This window comes from Adiantum capillus-veneris, chromosome 26, assembly GCF_014529385.1.
Source record: "Adiantum capillus-veneris isolate H3 chromosome 26, ASM1452938v2, whole genome shotgun sequence".
Lineage (NCBI taxonomy): Eukaryota > Viridiplantae > Streptophyta > Polypodiopsida > Polypodiales > Pteridaceae > Adiantum > Adiantum capillus-veneris.
In genome coordinates this window covers 39,158,461-39,172,073 of record NC_140956.1, presented here as the reverse complement: position 1 = coordinate 39,172,073, position 13,613 = coordinate 39,158,461, and the positions used below count along the sequence as shown (strand labels likewise).

Below are 13,613 nucleotides of genomic sequence, written 5' to 3'. Positions count from 1 at the left end.
TTACCCTACTCTTAGGAGACTGTTCTTAAAAGAATACATACGAGAGGGAGTTCTTTGGGGTGTAGCCTCTTAGCTCCAGAAAGCCCAACGAGAGGAAGGAGAGTCGGTGAGAGACTTTATAAGTCGCTTGAAGCATTTGAATTCTCGTTGTAATCCAAATGAGCGCTTCAACAATAACCAATTGCTGGATAGATTCATTAGGGGATTACGACATGAGGATATCTACAATGGCCTAGTCATTAGAGGTATCACCACTTGGGAAGCAGTCACCACCAATGCGATCCAATTGGAGGATAATTTAATGATTCAAGGAGAAAGAGTGTCTGTTGAGTCTAAATCTATTAGCTCACAAGCATCGGGGCATCAGCCAATGACCCTAAAGCCTATTGCTAAGGAGCCAAAGATATCTGAGATGACTTTAGCAGATCTCACCAAGGCTATTCAAGAGAGTCTTAGAGACAATCGTGCTCCACAAAACAATCATATGTATCCAAGAAGGGAGCAGCAATGGTGCTCAGTATGCTATGGACCGCATAGTACCAGTGAATGCCCTACTTTTAGAGTAAAATTCAATGGGAACTGCAATGCATGTGGAAGGTATGGTCATCAAGCTAAGGATTGCATAGTATTTAAGCGCGTGATGGCCAATAGACCAACCTTAGCATGGACAGACACACCTCGAGTGCCTGCATTGATGCCGGCCCCACCTCTTGAACAAACATCACAACATATGGTCCCTAGGGCCCAAAATGTTGTTCAAACAACACCCTTACCACCTCTAGTGCTAGGACCGCAACCACCACATCCGAGAATCACTTCTGTGAATCAAGTGGGTTGTGAGTCACCTATTTCTTGTTTGGAAGGCTATGAGGAAGATATAGATCCTAATATCGCCTATGGGATGGATGTGCTTGAAGAAATTCCACAATACTACATGGAGGACTATTGGGGACAAGTCAAACCTGTATATCAAGTAGCTGCTCTTGCGGCAAGAGGCCAAAATATCAATTACACCGCTAAGAGACCACCTCTTCAATGCTATGAGTGTGGAGGTCCACATCGTGTGGCCGAGTGTCCTATTAGGCTACAAAAGAACGCCACACTAATGCAAACCAATCAAGCGAGCACGTCTACAATGCCGATACTCATGTGTAATCGATGTGGCATAGATCATTTGATTGCCCAATGTCCAAATAATCCAAATGCACCGAAGATCACGCCATTAAACTTGATTGAAGTTACCGAGGAGCCATCACCAAGTGCACCCGTGGTACTAGTAAACGTACTCACACGATCGATGCTCCAAAAACAAAATTATATTCTTGAGGAAAGAGACACGGCATCAATTGCCCAATCTCAAAAAAAGAAGAAAACACGAAGAAAGAGATCGCAAAAAGCAGCGAAGTCAGACCCCAGTTCAAAGACCAACATAGGGACTGGTGACGACCCCGTATATATGAACGACGCTGAAGAAGATTCTGATTCAGGTGAAACCATGGAGACCAAAACGACCACTAACATAGAAACCAACAAGGAAGATCTTCATGAGCCACAATGGCCAGGATCCAAAAAGAAGATAGGAACTTACCCAAACCCTACAGAGGAAATTGAGTGAGTCAAGCAATTAAGGAGTTTGGTAGAAGATACCCAAAGGGATCTAGAACCAGCACCTTGGAAGATCCAGATTACAGACACCGTGTTCCCTACGCAACAACAACCTCACCAAGTCCATAGACCCTTGGACATACCTAGTGTCATCCAAGAAGAAAGTGACTTAAAGTCATGGGAAAGTGGGCGTACCCACTTCTTGATGGAAAGAATGTTTACAGAGGGACTACTTGATCCTATCGAAGAAATGGAGATCCCATCTTCCCCACGTCAAGGGACTCAAGGCCAAAAGGTGCCGTTAAACATTGCCAAATTGATGGATTTCATGTCTTCAGAAGTTAGAACCACCATCATGTCCAAACTATATAAAGACCCCGAGCTAGTCTCAGCTCTTCGAGCCTTCCTCAATGGAGAACTAAAGTTTGGGCTACCACAATTTGCGCAGATGGATGGAGCTGGGGAGATGCCAATAGAGGAGGAATACATAGATCCACAACCGAACCTAGATGAGAACCTTGTTATAGAAATACCTGTTAACAAGTTGGGACAATACTTTGAGGGTGATGAATCCAATGCGACCATACCAATCACTACTAAGGGATTAACTGTGAAGGGAATCCTTGATGGTGGCGCTGGGGTTAGCATTGTGACTAAAAATTGCTGGGAAACTATGGGAAGACCTCACCTTGCGACCACAACCATAGTAGTGAAGATGGCCAATGGGTCTATTGTTAAACCTATTGGGATGCTAGAAGATCTCAAGATCAAGGTGTTTGGACATAAAATAAGGGTTACCTTCATTGTTATGGATTTCTCCAAACACACTATGGCATCTGAGATGATCTTAGGACGTCCTTTCATGAGGGAAGCAAAAATGGTGCATGACTGGTCTAAAAACCATGTCTACCTGCAGTTCCAAGATTCTGTCATTCGAGTGGATCTTGTGACGGGTCGAGCACATCCTCTAGGAAACAGGTTTATAATTGATCATAGATCTGACACCACAGTTCACTCGGCCCCATTGCAGTATTGTTATACATGTAAAGCGGACACTGATGTTGGGGAAGATTCTCCTTATATGGATGTACTACCTGGGATGACCGAGTCGGACAATGTGGATTGGGTCCACCTAGCAGCAACCATAGACACTTGGGGAAATAGGGGGACGACCTGGGTAACACTTGAGGGGGATGAAATGCCTGTACCCTTAAATATGCTACGAGCAATGCATTTAGCTTCTGAGAAGACTCATCCTTATATAACAAAAAGTACATACAAATGGGTCCCTAAATCTTCTTTAGCGACCATGGCTAGTGCTAAAAAACAGAAGTCTTGTAAGAAACGTCCCACTCGCTCTAAAAAATGTAAGGAAACGTGGCGTTGGATTCCTAAAAAACTATTGGAAGCCCAAGGCTACTATTAAGGAAATGATCAAATCTGGGTGCCAAAACGTAGATTGCGTTCTTACTTGTCACCTGACCCATGTGAGCTCAATCCCGTAGCTCCAAAACAAATCAATAATCGTGGAAAGAAAAAAATCACAGAATGCTACACACCTGCTCCAGAGCTAGTTTGGGTACCAAAGAAAGAACGATTTGTTCCACCTAGCTCAGGAAGGGGGGAGTCCCATGAAGCTTCTAGCTCCTCATGTAATGCATCAATAGAGGTAAAAGCTTCTCCACAGCCTCCACCTACAATAGTGGACCTCCTTGAAGCTACAAAAGAATCCACACCTCCCAGTGTTCAAGAATCACCTGATGAACCACTTCAAGTTCGATCCTGGGAGAGTACCTTACCACCCTTGCAACTCAACGAAGCACCTAAGGTAATAGAAAACTAATGGAAAAAATCCTCACCTATTATCGACTGGAACAATTGGTTTCAAAGGGTGACAAGCTCATTTCAAACGGTATGATCTACCCAAGGAAGGGGGGAATGTTTGCTGACGGTCATCATTCACTTGCTTCCCTCTCAACCTTCCTCCCTGACCTCTCAATCTTCCAATCTTAGGGAATGTATATATAAAGCCTTATACTCACAAAAAACAAAAATAATAAAGAGCAAGAGCAATTAGCAAACGAGTATGCACAATAAAAGTCAAAACATTGACCAGAACTACACATTCACATTCGGTAAACTGAAACAGAAACCTATTTCATTAAACACCTTTGATCCTCATCACTCAAGTGATGGAGGGTAGGTAGAATTAGTACGATAGGAGTGTTTCTGTTTTAGAGTTGAGTGATTAGCAAAGTACTTTTTCCCACTGATGTGCCTCCTAGAGGTATTCTTTGTGTTTCCTTGTGTGTACAGGAACGTGTTGCTGTGGTTAGGATTTGGACCTTCATAGAATCTTTCTCTCATCCACTTTTCAAATCAAGAGCGACCATCAACACAAACATGTGTTTCTTGTCCATTAGCATTGCCCCTTATCTTTTTGCATCGATGTTTGTCTGCTTTGATTGTGATTGGTAGCATAATATTTAGCGCATTTGCTTGGTATCAAACATTAAATTCAATGTAATTTTTTGTCATAATCACTTGTCTAGATTTAAAAATCAAGTAGTCCGACTAAGCTAGTTTGACCAAGTTAGGTGTTAGAGATCTTCTCTCAATACCATGGGGAATGCCTTCCTAATAATCAATGGTTACTTAGGTTCTTAATCCGATTTAGGTAGCATTATGTGAAATGTACTAGGGCTTTCTAGTGGGCTTGACCCTATTGACCTTTAGCTTAAGTATTATAAAGGGAGTTTACTAGTGTGATGAGCCTAGGGAGGTGTATCAGTGTTATATGACCCACCAAAGTTACAAAATTAAAATGCTGAAAATGAACAAACAAAAAATCAAAGTGCCACATTGTAAAATCTTAAGCTGGAAGAGAAATCTCAGCTTGATTGGGTACTTCACTCACATGTATCGCCTATGGTACTAGAGCCCTAGAGGTTCCCAGTGTGGGCGCTTTTCCTTGAAAAGCAAAAAACCCAAGGCATACAAAATAAGCACACACATCAAAATTGAATCACTGTGAAAAGACTTTGGGGGGTCAAAGAAAAGGTAATCAGTCAGGCGATGATTTCATGGGAAATTCCTTTTATCGTAGCTTAACTACAAGGTCTTCTAGGTATAGCCTCTAGTCAGCCCTCGAACATGAAATACTTCGCTCTCGCGATTAAACAACTTAATTGACCAGAGAAAATTAAGAAGCTTACCCATGGTATTAATAGTCGATCTCTAGTGCCTTTCGACCGTTAAATTAGCGACCCCAGACTTGTTTAATTTTTTACCTTTACATCTGTTTATGCATTTGATTACATTGCAATTTAATGTTTATTGCTGACAAATTGTTTAAAATTCTGTTACCAATCAATTTGTCTGCCTAAACTACATATGCTTTTTAATCGCTGATGAGAATGCAATTACTGTGCCAATGTTGTTTGATTTTGCAGTGACCGATGAAAGCTAAGGACATTCATCTAAAATGCTCTTCCACCTCGACGAACGAGCTTCAACTCAATAGCTTCCGAGGACGGAATCTACATCAGGAAGGGGGGCATGTTAACCCTCACGGCTCACGGACACCCTATCACCTACGACGGATGTTCTAACCTACGGTGGACATTGTATTATCTATTTGGTAGAGTTAGGTACCGGGCTTGTCGGTCCAATAGGAAAAGGGTAAGAGTGATCGCCGATGAGAGGCGCACTCTAACTAGAACATTCAAGGGATTAGTTGGCTAAGCATGGGTGCCCAAGTGTGAATGGGGCGAGCTCATATAAAAGTCAACTAAACCTAAAATTCACTCATTCTCTCATTTGTGCAATTGAAGAGTGCTCTTGCTCCATCTCCTTCTTCTTCTTCTTCATCTCTTTGTGTGTGTGTGAGAGAGAGAGAGAGGGAGAGAGGGAGAGAGAGGGAGTGTGTGGGCGATCGAGCATTACGAAGGCACGACGGCGGTGAAGCGGTTGAGCGCGGCGTAGCGGCGTCTCCTTCTTCTTCGCGGCGAGGAATCCTCCACGAAGTAAGCGTAGAGCGGTGAGTGACACACCCTCGCCTTCTTTGAGCTTACTAGTTTAGGCTTGTTGTGTGCTTGGAGCCATTTGTGGCTCGCACACGGTGTATCGGCAAGTTCCTTGCACTGACACGTGCGACATACGCACACAAAAGCCCGCTCCAACCCAAAATCGTCGCGTGTTGTTTGTCCTCCAAACTTCCTCGTTGCCCATTCAAATTCTTTCCCCTAAGCTTTTTGTTGTGCTTTTAATGGCGAGTTTGACACCGCGTGGGAAAGAAGGCCTATGACATGGCAATTAGTATTTTTTATTGCATCGAATTACCCGGGCCAACTTCAAATTGAAATTCCATGCTATCCTTGAGATTTTTCTCTTCTTGCTCGTCATGATATGAGCTTCCTAATGAGCCCACACACCTAAAAACCCCTACATTGCTCGTTGCTTTTCTCTGTTTCTTGCCGTTCGTGCACACTATACCTTTTTCTAAACATCGCAACCCTTCTCAACCCCTAGCCGCTTTCCTTGCCTGCACACCCTTAGCGTCGTCCTCCCTGTAGTGGCCACCACCTACTCTGAAGTTCTGCGCTACACTTTTTTCCCTATTCTCCTTTTCTGACACTATTTGTCCATCACAACGAGGGGGAGGGTCGTCTTGCTATGGTTAACCAAAGAACCATGGGCCATACAAAAGGTGTCCAAAGAGTCCCAATTAACCTCAGACAATAACCTCAGACAAAGTGAACAATTTTTTGCATACAAAAGTGATCATGAGACCCTAGGATGTTTATACATTTGACAACACCCTTTATCATGGCATCTTGCACTTGTGACTAGCCACTCTAGGGAGTTTGGAGCAATGGCGAACAAGGTTGGCTCCTTTGAACAAAAGCATCTATCATGTTACCATTGCCTGATACCTTGGCTAAAGCATTACCAAAGAGAATACCATCATATTTTATAGATTTCATGTTTATACCCATGTTAGCCAATGAGTCGAAAACAAAGTCCCACTGTATTTGGTTATATGTCTTATCAAACTCAATTTTATAGGAAATAAAAATTTTATTTGAAGAGTTAGGGTGTCCAAAATATGTCTTCCTTTTATGAACGCCTTATGCTCTTTTAAGATGAACTTATCCATTAATGGGTTGAGTCTACTAGATAGGGGCAGGAAAACAAATTTGTAAAAAGATGACAACCAGGTGATGGGTCTCCAATTTCCCATATTGTCTTTAGCACCTCTTTTGTGGATCTATCTATACATATATAAAGCATGGAGAGATCCCCCCTTCCACGTGGGGGTCTCTCCTCATCCGATTACTTCCGGCTTAGGATTTGAGAGAGAGAGGTTGAAGTGACACTCTCAAAGATCACTATTTGTGCCAAAAGCCCCTACAATGACTAACAAATGTGTTTTATAGAGGGTCACTGCCCATTTTTGGAAACTATGATTCTATTGGTCCTTTTGGGTGCTTCATTTGGCAAATATTAGCGCACTTGGCACCTTTGGTTGACTTTCGGTTCTCACTCTCTATGCTACACTCCCATGAGATCAAGGAGGGGAGGCGCTAGTGCTCCTAAGCTTACTTCAATAAAATGGGGCCCAATGGGCCGCGTGAACCCACCCTCGGATGGGGCTCCCACGCCATCATTGAAATCTTGCGTTGTTTGCACCCAATCTTGTGGAACAACCGCTATGCCATGATTCTTGTGATTCTCCTCATGAACAACCTCTCCGAGGCTCTGAGGTTGGGTAGCAACCACCGCTTCATAGCCCGACACACCCTGCTCAATCTTCTGCTCAATCTTCTTTTTGATCTTCCTACTCTTTGCTCGTGCAATTGCCATTGCATCATTGTAATTCTCCGGAATTTCAAAATATACCTTCTCCCTCACTTTAGGATGCAGGCACACCATGAACTTGTCCAACTTGAAGTAGTCACTAGTAGCCAATTGCATGACTTCCGCTAATTCTACCCAACATGCTTCAAAATGATCTAAAAGCAAATTAAAATCCTCACTTACATCTTGCTTGAGAGCTTTAAGCTTAGCATCCATCTCAATTGGGGACACCTCCTTGCAAAAATCATGCAGGAATCGTGCTCGTAGAGCTGGCCAAGCATGAATCGGTTCACCTTCCAAAGCTTCGTACCACACTTTATCTTTATGGTGCATTACCAATGTAAATGTCTGCATCTTGTTGTCTTTGTTAGGCATACCCAGTGATAGCATATACAGCTCAAAGTTTGCAATCCAATCGTCTAGATTCTTATCACCTATGAAAATTTTTCCATAGCTTTGCATGCCATGTCCAGCAGTGCAAAAACTTGTGCCTTCTCATCTACCTCGGAGTAATCTGTGTGCTCCTTTTGACTCACAGAGATCAAGCTCTGCGTCAAACCTGACACATGGCGTTGTCATGCAGCTCCACTCCCACACTAAGGAAGATACCAGGAAGATGCGGCTTTAGTCAGTTGCACCAGTGTCTAGTGTTAGCGCCAACTGCACCAGTGACCAGTGTTAGCACCAGTTGCAGTGTTGAGTGCAAGAGTCTTGAGAGTCAGTGGTGTTATCATACTAGCGCCAGCTGTACGAGTTTTAGTCTCCAACACCAATATTATCGGGAGCTAGCATTTCCAGTTCCCGTGACCAGTGTTTCTAGTGTTCAGTATTAGAGTGTCGTGAGCATCAGAGTCTTGAGAGTCAGTGGTGCGGTCATTCCAGCACCAGCTACACATTGTCCAGTGTCAGTACCAGCCTCGAGTGCTAGAGTGCTGGAGCGTTTTGAGGTCGAGTCTCTAGTGCGAGAGTGCTGAAGCATTTTGAGAACCAGTTCTAGCGTCAGGGTCAGTTGCAGCTGTTAAGTCTCCAGCGCCAGAGTGCCGGAGCGTTTTGAAGTACCAATCTCCAGTGCTAGAGTGCCGGAGCGTTTTGCGAACCAGTTCCAGTGTCAATGTTAACTGCACCAATGTCCAGTGTCAGTGCCAGATGCACCAGTGTCCAATGTTCGTACCAATCTCCAGTGCCAGGGTGCTGGAGCGTTTTGAAGTCCCAGTCTTCGGTGCCAGAGTGCCAGAGCATTTTGCGAACCAGTTCCAGTGTCAACGTCAACTGCACCAGTTTCAGTGTTAGTGTTAGTGTCAGCTGCACCAGTGTCTAGTGTCAGCGTTAGCTGCACCAATGTCCGGTGTCAGTGCCAGCTGCACCAGTGTCCAGTTGTCAGGACAAGGGTCCTACGGGGCAAGGCCCAACCTAGGGGGTCAGGGACCTAGGCCAAGGGCTTGGACTGGACCAGTGCGGACTGGGGATCCGCTTAGGGCAAGAGCTAGGAGCTAGGCCTATATAAGGGGCGGTAGGGAGGAGGATCCTATGTTCAGTTACCCTAGGTCTTACATTGGTATCAGAGCTCAAGGAGGGAGGTGAGAGCTATGCAGGAAGGGGAAGGACTCTCTCTCTTTGGCCTCTCTCCCTCTCTCTCGATCACAGCATCTCGCATGTTCTCTCTCAATCAAAGAACAGGGCAACCTCTCTCTTCCTTGTCGGGCTTGGAGCAGCACGAGCATGGCCTCTTGCAAGGCGGTTTGCAGTAAATCCGTGGGAAGCATGGCTTCCCTTGGAGAGAACCGGGGAATTGACTATGTCGGGGACAAGGCACCCTGCGTGTGCAGGCGCCCTTGCTAGGCGAGAAGACAAGGAAGTGGGCAAGCCGCTTAGCGGGAGGAAGGACCGAACATTCGACCTATGCTATGAGCATACAAACTTGGGATGGACTTGAAAAAATGCTTGCAGGCTATTTCATTACGTGAAAGACGGGCGTATATGATACAAGGGACGTATCTGTGCATACGACAGCTCCCAGCGGTGCAACAGAAATGGCTAGGGCTATGCGCCAGCTGGTTACAGCAACGACCAGGTTAGCCAAGTTTAAGTTTTTCTTGTTTTTTCCTGTTTATACTTTACTTGGCAATTACTGTCATTGTGCAAAGCAAAGTGCTTCGGCAATTTCATATGAAGCAAGGCTTTGAGGAACTGGCAAAATAGGGAATATCACTCCCAGAATCCCTACCAGTCGAAACGGTGCACAACACTTATGGTTTTGGTTCTCACGGTTGATGCCATCACTCTTCGCAAAGGCTTACAATTCTGCATGCAAGGCATGCTCATGAGGTGGATTCAATTCCCCCATTTCATGCAATTACGTTTCCGCTATCACACTCACAACTCTATCAAGGACAGATGAAGGATAGATTGTTTAATATGATTGTTGGTTGCTATCAACACACAACACCAAAAGGAGCCTAATTCTAGGACTTATTTCACGGGCAATCACGACCCCTGCAAGGTAGGTGGATCGGAATGAGTTTTGTGTTTTTCTGTTACCTCTCTCGATGCGAGAGTCATACCGAAAAACTGGGGAATGCTTATATGATAAACTGCAAGTCAGGCATAAGATGTGTAAGAGCACATAGCTTGGGCACACACTCTAAAAACTTAAGGAAAGTTCCTCAGCCCAGCATGCTCTTCTTTTCGTTCTCTATCTCTCTCTTTCAGGAAAAAATGAAAATCTTCTAAGAAGCTTTTGATACATGTTTTGCTCATGGGTCAGCTTGAGCCAAGGTGCTGTAACTCATAGCTAGCACATGGCCAATATGCTACTCAAATTAGTCTTCATCGGTTCATCGATTGAACACTATTTTGCATAAGGACTATGAGCCAAACAGGCTAAGAGCCGTTGTCAGGCCAAGGGTAACACCCACCTATTGGTATTCCTTAGATGATTGTTCTCAAGATCGAACACCTCTACCTAGTGGAGTACACATTGACGTTAGTTCACAAGGAAGAGTCTTGTCATTACGTTTGTTTCAGATGTCATTTTTTCACTACATGTTTTCCGTGCGACACTCAAGTTGAGTTTTTGCTAATCTTCAACTCACAGCAGTTGATCTCTACAAGAAAGTATAGATGCAACAATCAGTTGTGACAGCATGGCAGTCCATAAGAGCTTGGCAATTCACTTGTGTGGGTCTCCTGCTCTCTCTATAGCACTACGGAGTGTCTATGGACATACTATTTTGGGGTAAGACCCGGCAGGTGATTGCTACATCACCCCATAGGCATTAAGGATCACGGTTTGATCTGCATTGAGGATCACAGTTGATCTCTCCCAGTTATACTTTCAAGGAACGACTTCCGCAATCTACCACGCAGTAGCGACCGAACCCACTTCTCAAGTTGATTCCAATCATTCTATACACGGTTGACTATGTTGGTTACCGTTATCTGCTAGTTGAGAAGTTTCTACAAGGCGTCTTACCAAGGGGTTTCACTACGTAGATTCTAAATCCAAGGGCTTGGATTGCAAAGGCAACACCCAGGGTTCCCAGTGCAATGCTATTTGTTTTTCAGGTAGGGGACGTGCTCCTCTCCATTTGAATACGGGTATTGTACCTAGACAAGGGTACGCATTGTCTCCAGGTACAAACATTACATTCAAATCTCCAGGTACAAACATTACATTCAAATCTCCAGGTATGCATTCAAAGTTTCAAAGTCTGTACCTTGTCTAGGTACAATACCCGTGTCTGTACCTAGAAGTGATCAAAGTTTCACCTTCTATTGCGATTCAGACGTTTCAACAAGGCTTGCAAAAGATTGAAACTAAAAGTATTTAGTTTCTTTTCAGAACTATTTACATTCCTTTTAATGCGTTCTAGGCGCATCACATTTGCCACAAGTATTGACAAGGATCATTATGGATATACAGGTTCGGGTTAGTTTTTGCTAAATGCATGCACACTAGGTGTTATGGGCCCTAGTGTTTAGCAAAGGCTGATTTGGAACGGCATGCATATTCCTCAGGTTGTTGCTTATGAAGCATTTTTCACTCTATGTGCAATATCTCTATGAGATTACTTTTGGGTCTACTAATCACCAATAGAGGTCATGGCTCGGTTTGGGCGTTTGTGGATTTTTTCAAGTTAACCACAATGGTTATTTCAGACATTGTTGATTCCTCACCAATGTTATACACTATTGTGATTCCCGTTACCCAGTCATCTGGGATGACTGTGTGTAAACCGTGAGGAAAACACACCTCAGTACTGTCAGTTATCCAAGGGGATAGTCAGATTATAAAGAGTAATCTTGTGCTAAAGGATCTGCTAAGAGCATATGTTAGCACAACGCGTTTCTGAATAGATGATTTTCTCCCTATTCTAGAATTTGCTTAAGTACGGTTTTCGACTTTGAACACCTATTGTGGTGGGGTTGGAGATTGTGTCAATACTTCATACGTCAAGGACTTACCAGGTGTGCTGACAAAGTATGTTGGCAAGTAACCTTCATTAGGGATGAACATGTAGTTCTTTGTGTTCCAAAATATTCAGAATTCTAACACGAGGACACTCCCTATCTATGAACTTTTCAAGATACTCAGGCGAGTAGTAAATCTGGCTCACAACCGCATGGAAAGTTACGCCAAGGTTTCCTTGCATTATTCCAGTACCTTCAGAATATCTGAAAACTGGTCATGCCTTTGGACAACTCTTAGTTGTGGTTACTCCTTTACAGTACTCAAGTGAGTTATAAATGGAGTTACCATTCAGACCCAAGTGACTCTTAGTTGTGGTTACTCCTTTACAGTACTCAAGTGAGTTATAAATGGAGTTACCATTTAGACCCAAGTGGTTGCAAACGGACAACAATGTTGAAACTCAAGATGTTTCTCTTGGTTTCATTGAACCTCCTCCCTGCACCAATTATCGGTCATACAGACAACTGGTTCACTTATGGGACGTCAATAAAGAAAACATCAGTATTCTTAAGAAGATATTACTACTTGTGTTTTCGAGGATGAAAACTCTTCCTTAAGGGGGGAGTAATGTCTGGACAAGGGTCCTACGGGGCAAGGCCCAACCTAGGGGTCAGGGACCTAGGCCAAGGGCCTGGACTGGACCAGTGCGGACTGGGGATCCTCTTAGGGCAAGAGCTAGGAGCTAGGCCTATATAAGGGGCAGTAGGGAGGAGGATCCTATGTTCAGTTACCCTAGGTCTTACACCAATATTAGTACCAGTCTCTAGTGCGAGAGTGCCAGAGCGTTTTGAGAACCAGTTCCAGTGTGAGCATCAGCTACACCAGTTCCAGTGTCAACGTCATCTGCACCAGTGTCCAATATCCAACGCCAGCTGCACCAGTGTCCAATATCCAACGCCAGCTACACCAGTGACCAGAGTCAGCACCAGTATTATCAGAGCCAGCTGCACCAATTCCAGCGTCAAAGCGAGTATGACCGGAACCAGTATTCAAGTATTGAGTCGTGGAGCTTAAAGCAAGCTAAGAATAGCATTCAAAGGGGCAAGAAATAAGGAAAAGCAGGGATTACACATGCCAATCGGAAGCTAAATAAATATAAAGGGGAGAGGCTAAAAATAGGGGATGGAGGTGCCTTAAAAGGAGAGAGTTTTTTTTTTACAGGAAGGAGGGGGAGATATATATTTTAGCAGAGAAGAAAAAGAAAAGAAACGTGTGTGCATGAGCAAGGAGTAGCCACGCTCTGTGTGTGTGTGTGTGTGTGTGTGAGAGAGAGAGAGAGAGAGAGAGAGAGAGAGAGAGAGAGAGAGAGAGAGAGAGAGAGAGAGAGAGAGAGAGAGAGAGAGAGAGAGAGAGAGAGAGAGACAAGCATGGAGATGAATGGAGAAGCCGCATTTAGACTTGAATGTTGCAGAATTCAAGGGCAGTTGAAGGAAATTTCCATCACCGTCATTAGCTAGAGATTGATTAAATTTCCAGAGAAGTCTGGGTGCCGTTAACGGCTCGCTTGATCTTGAAAAAGGGAGCTTAAACTCCTAGTTTCAGCGTATCCGAGGGACGATGCTGCTAACAACCCACCTTGGCTATCTATTAAGTTGTACTCAAGCATTATTCAATTAATTGTTGATTATGGTGGTTTTTAGATCTTTCAATTTATTGTTCTCTCTCTTTCACACCTCCC

General features: G+C 44.0%; 1 pseudogene; it reads left to right on the top strand.

Moving 5' to 3' along the window:
- The first annotated feature begins 301 nt into the window (after window positions 1–301).
- LOC147423290 (uncharacterized) lies at window positions 302–3,523 on the top strand (annotated as a pseudogene).
- Window positions 3,524–13,613: the final 10,090 nt, after the last annotated feature.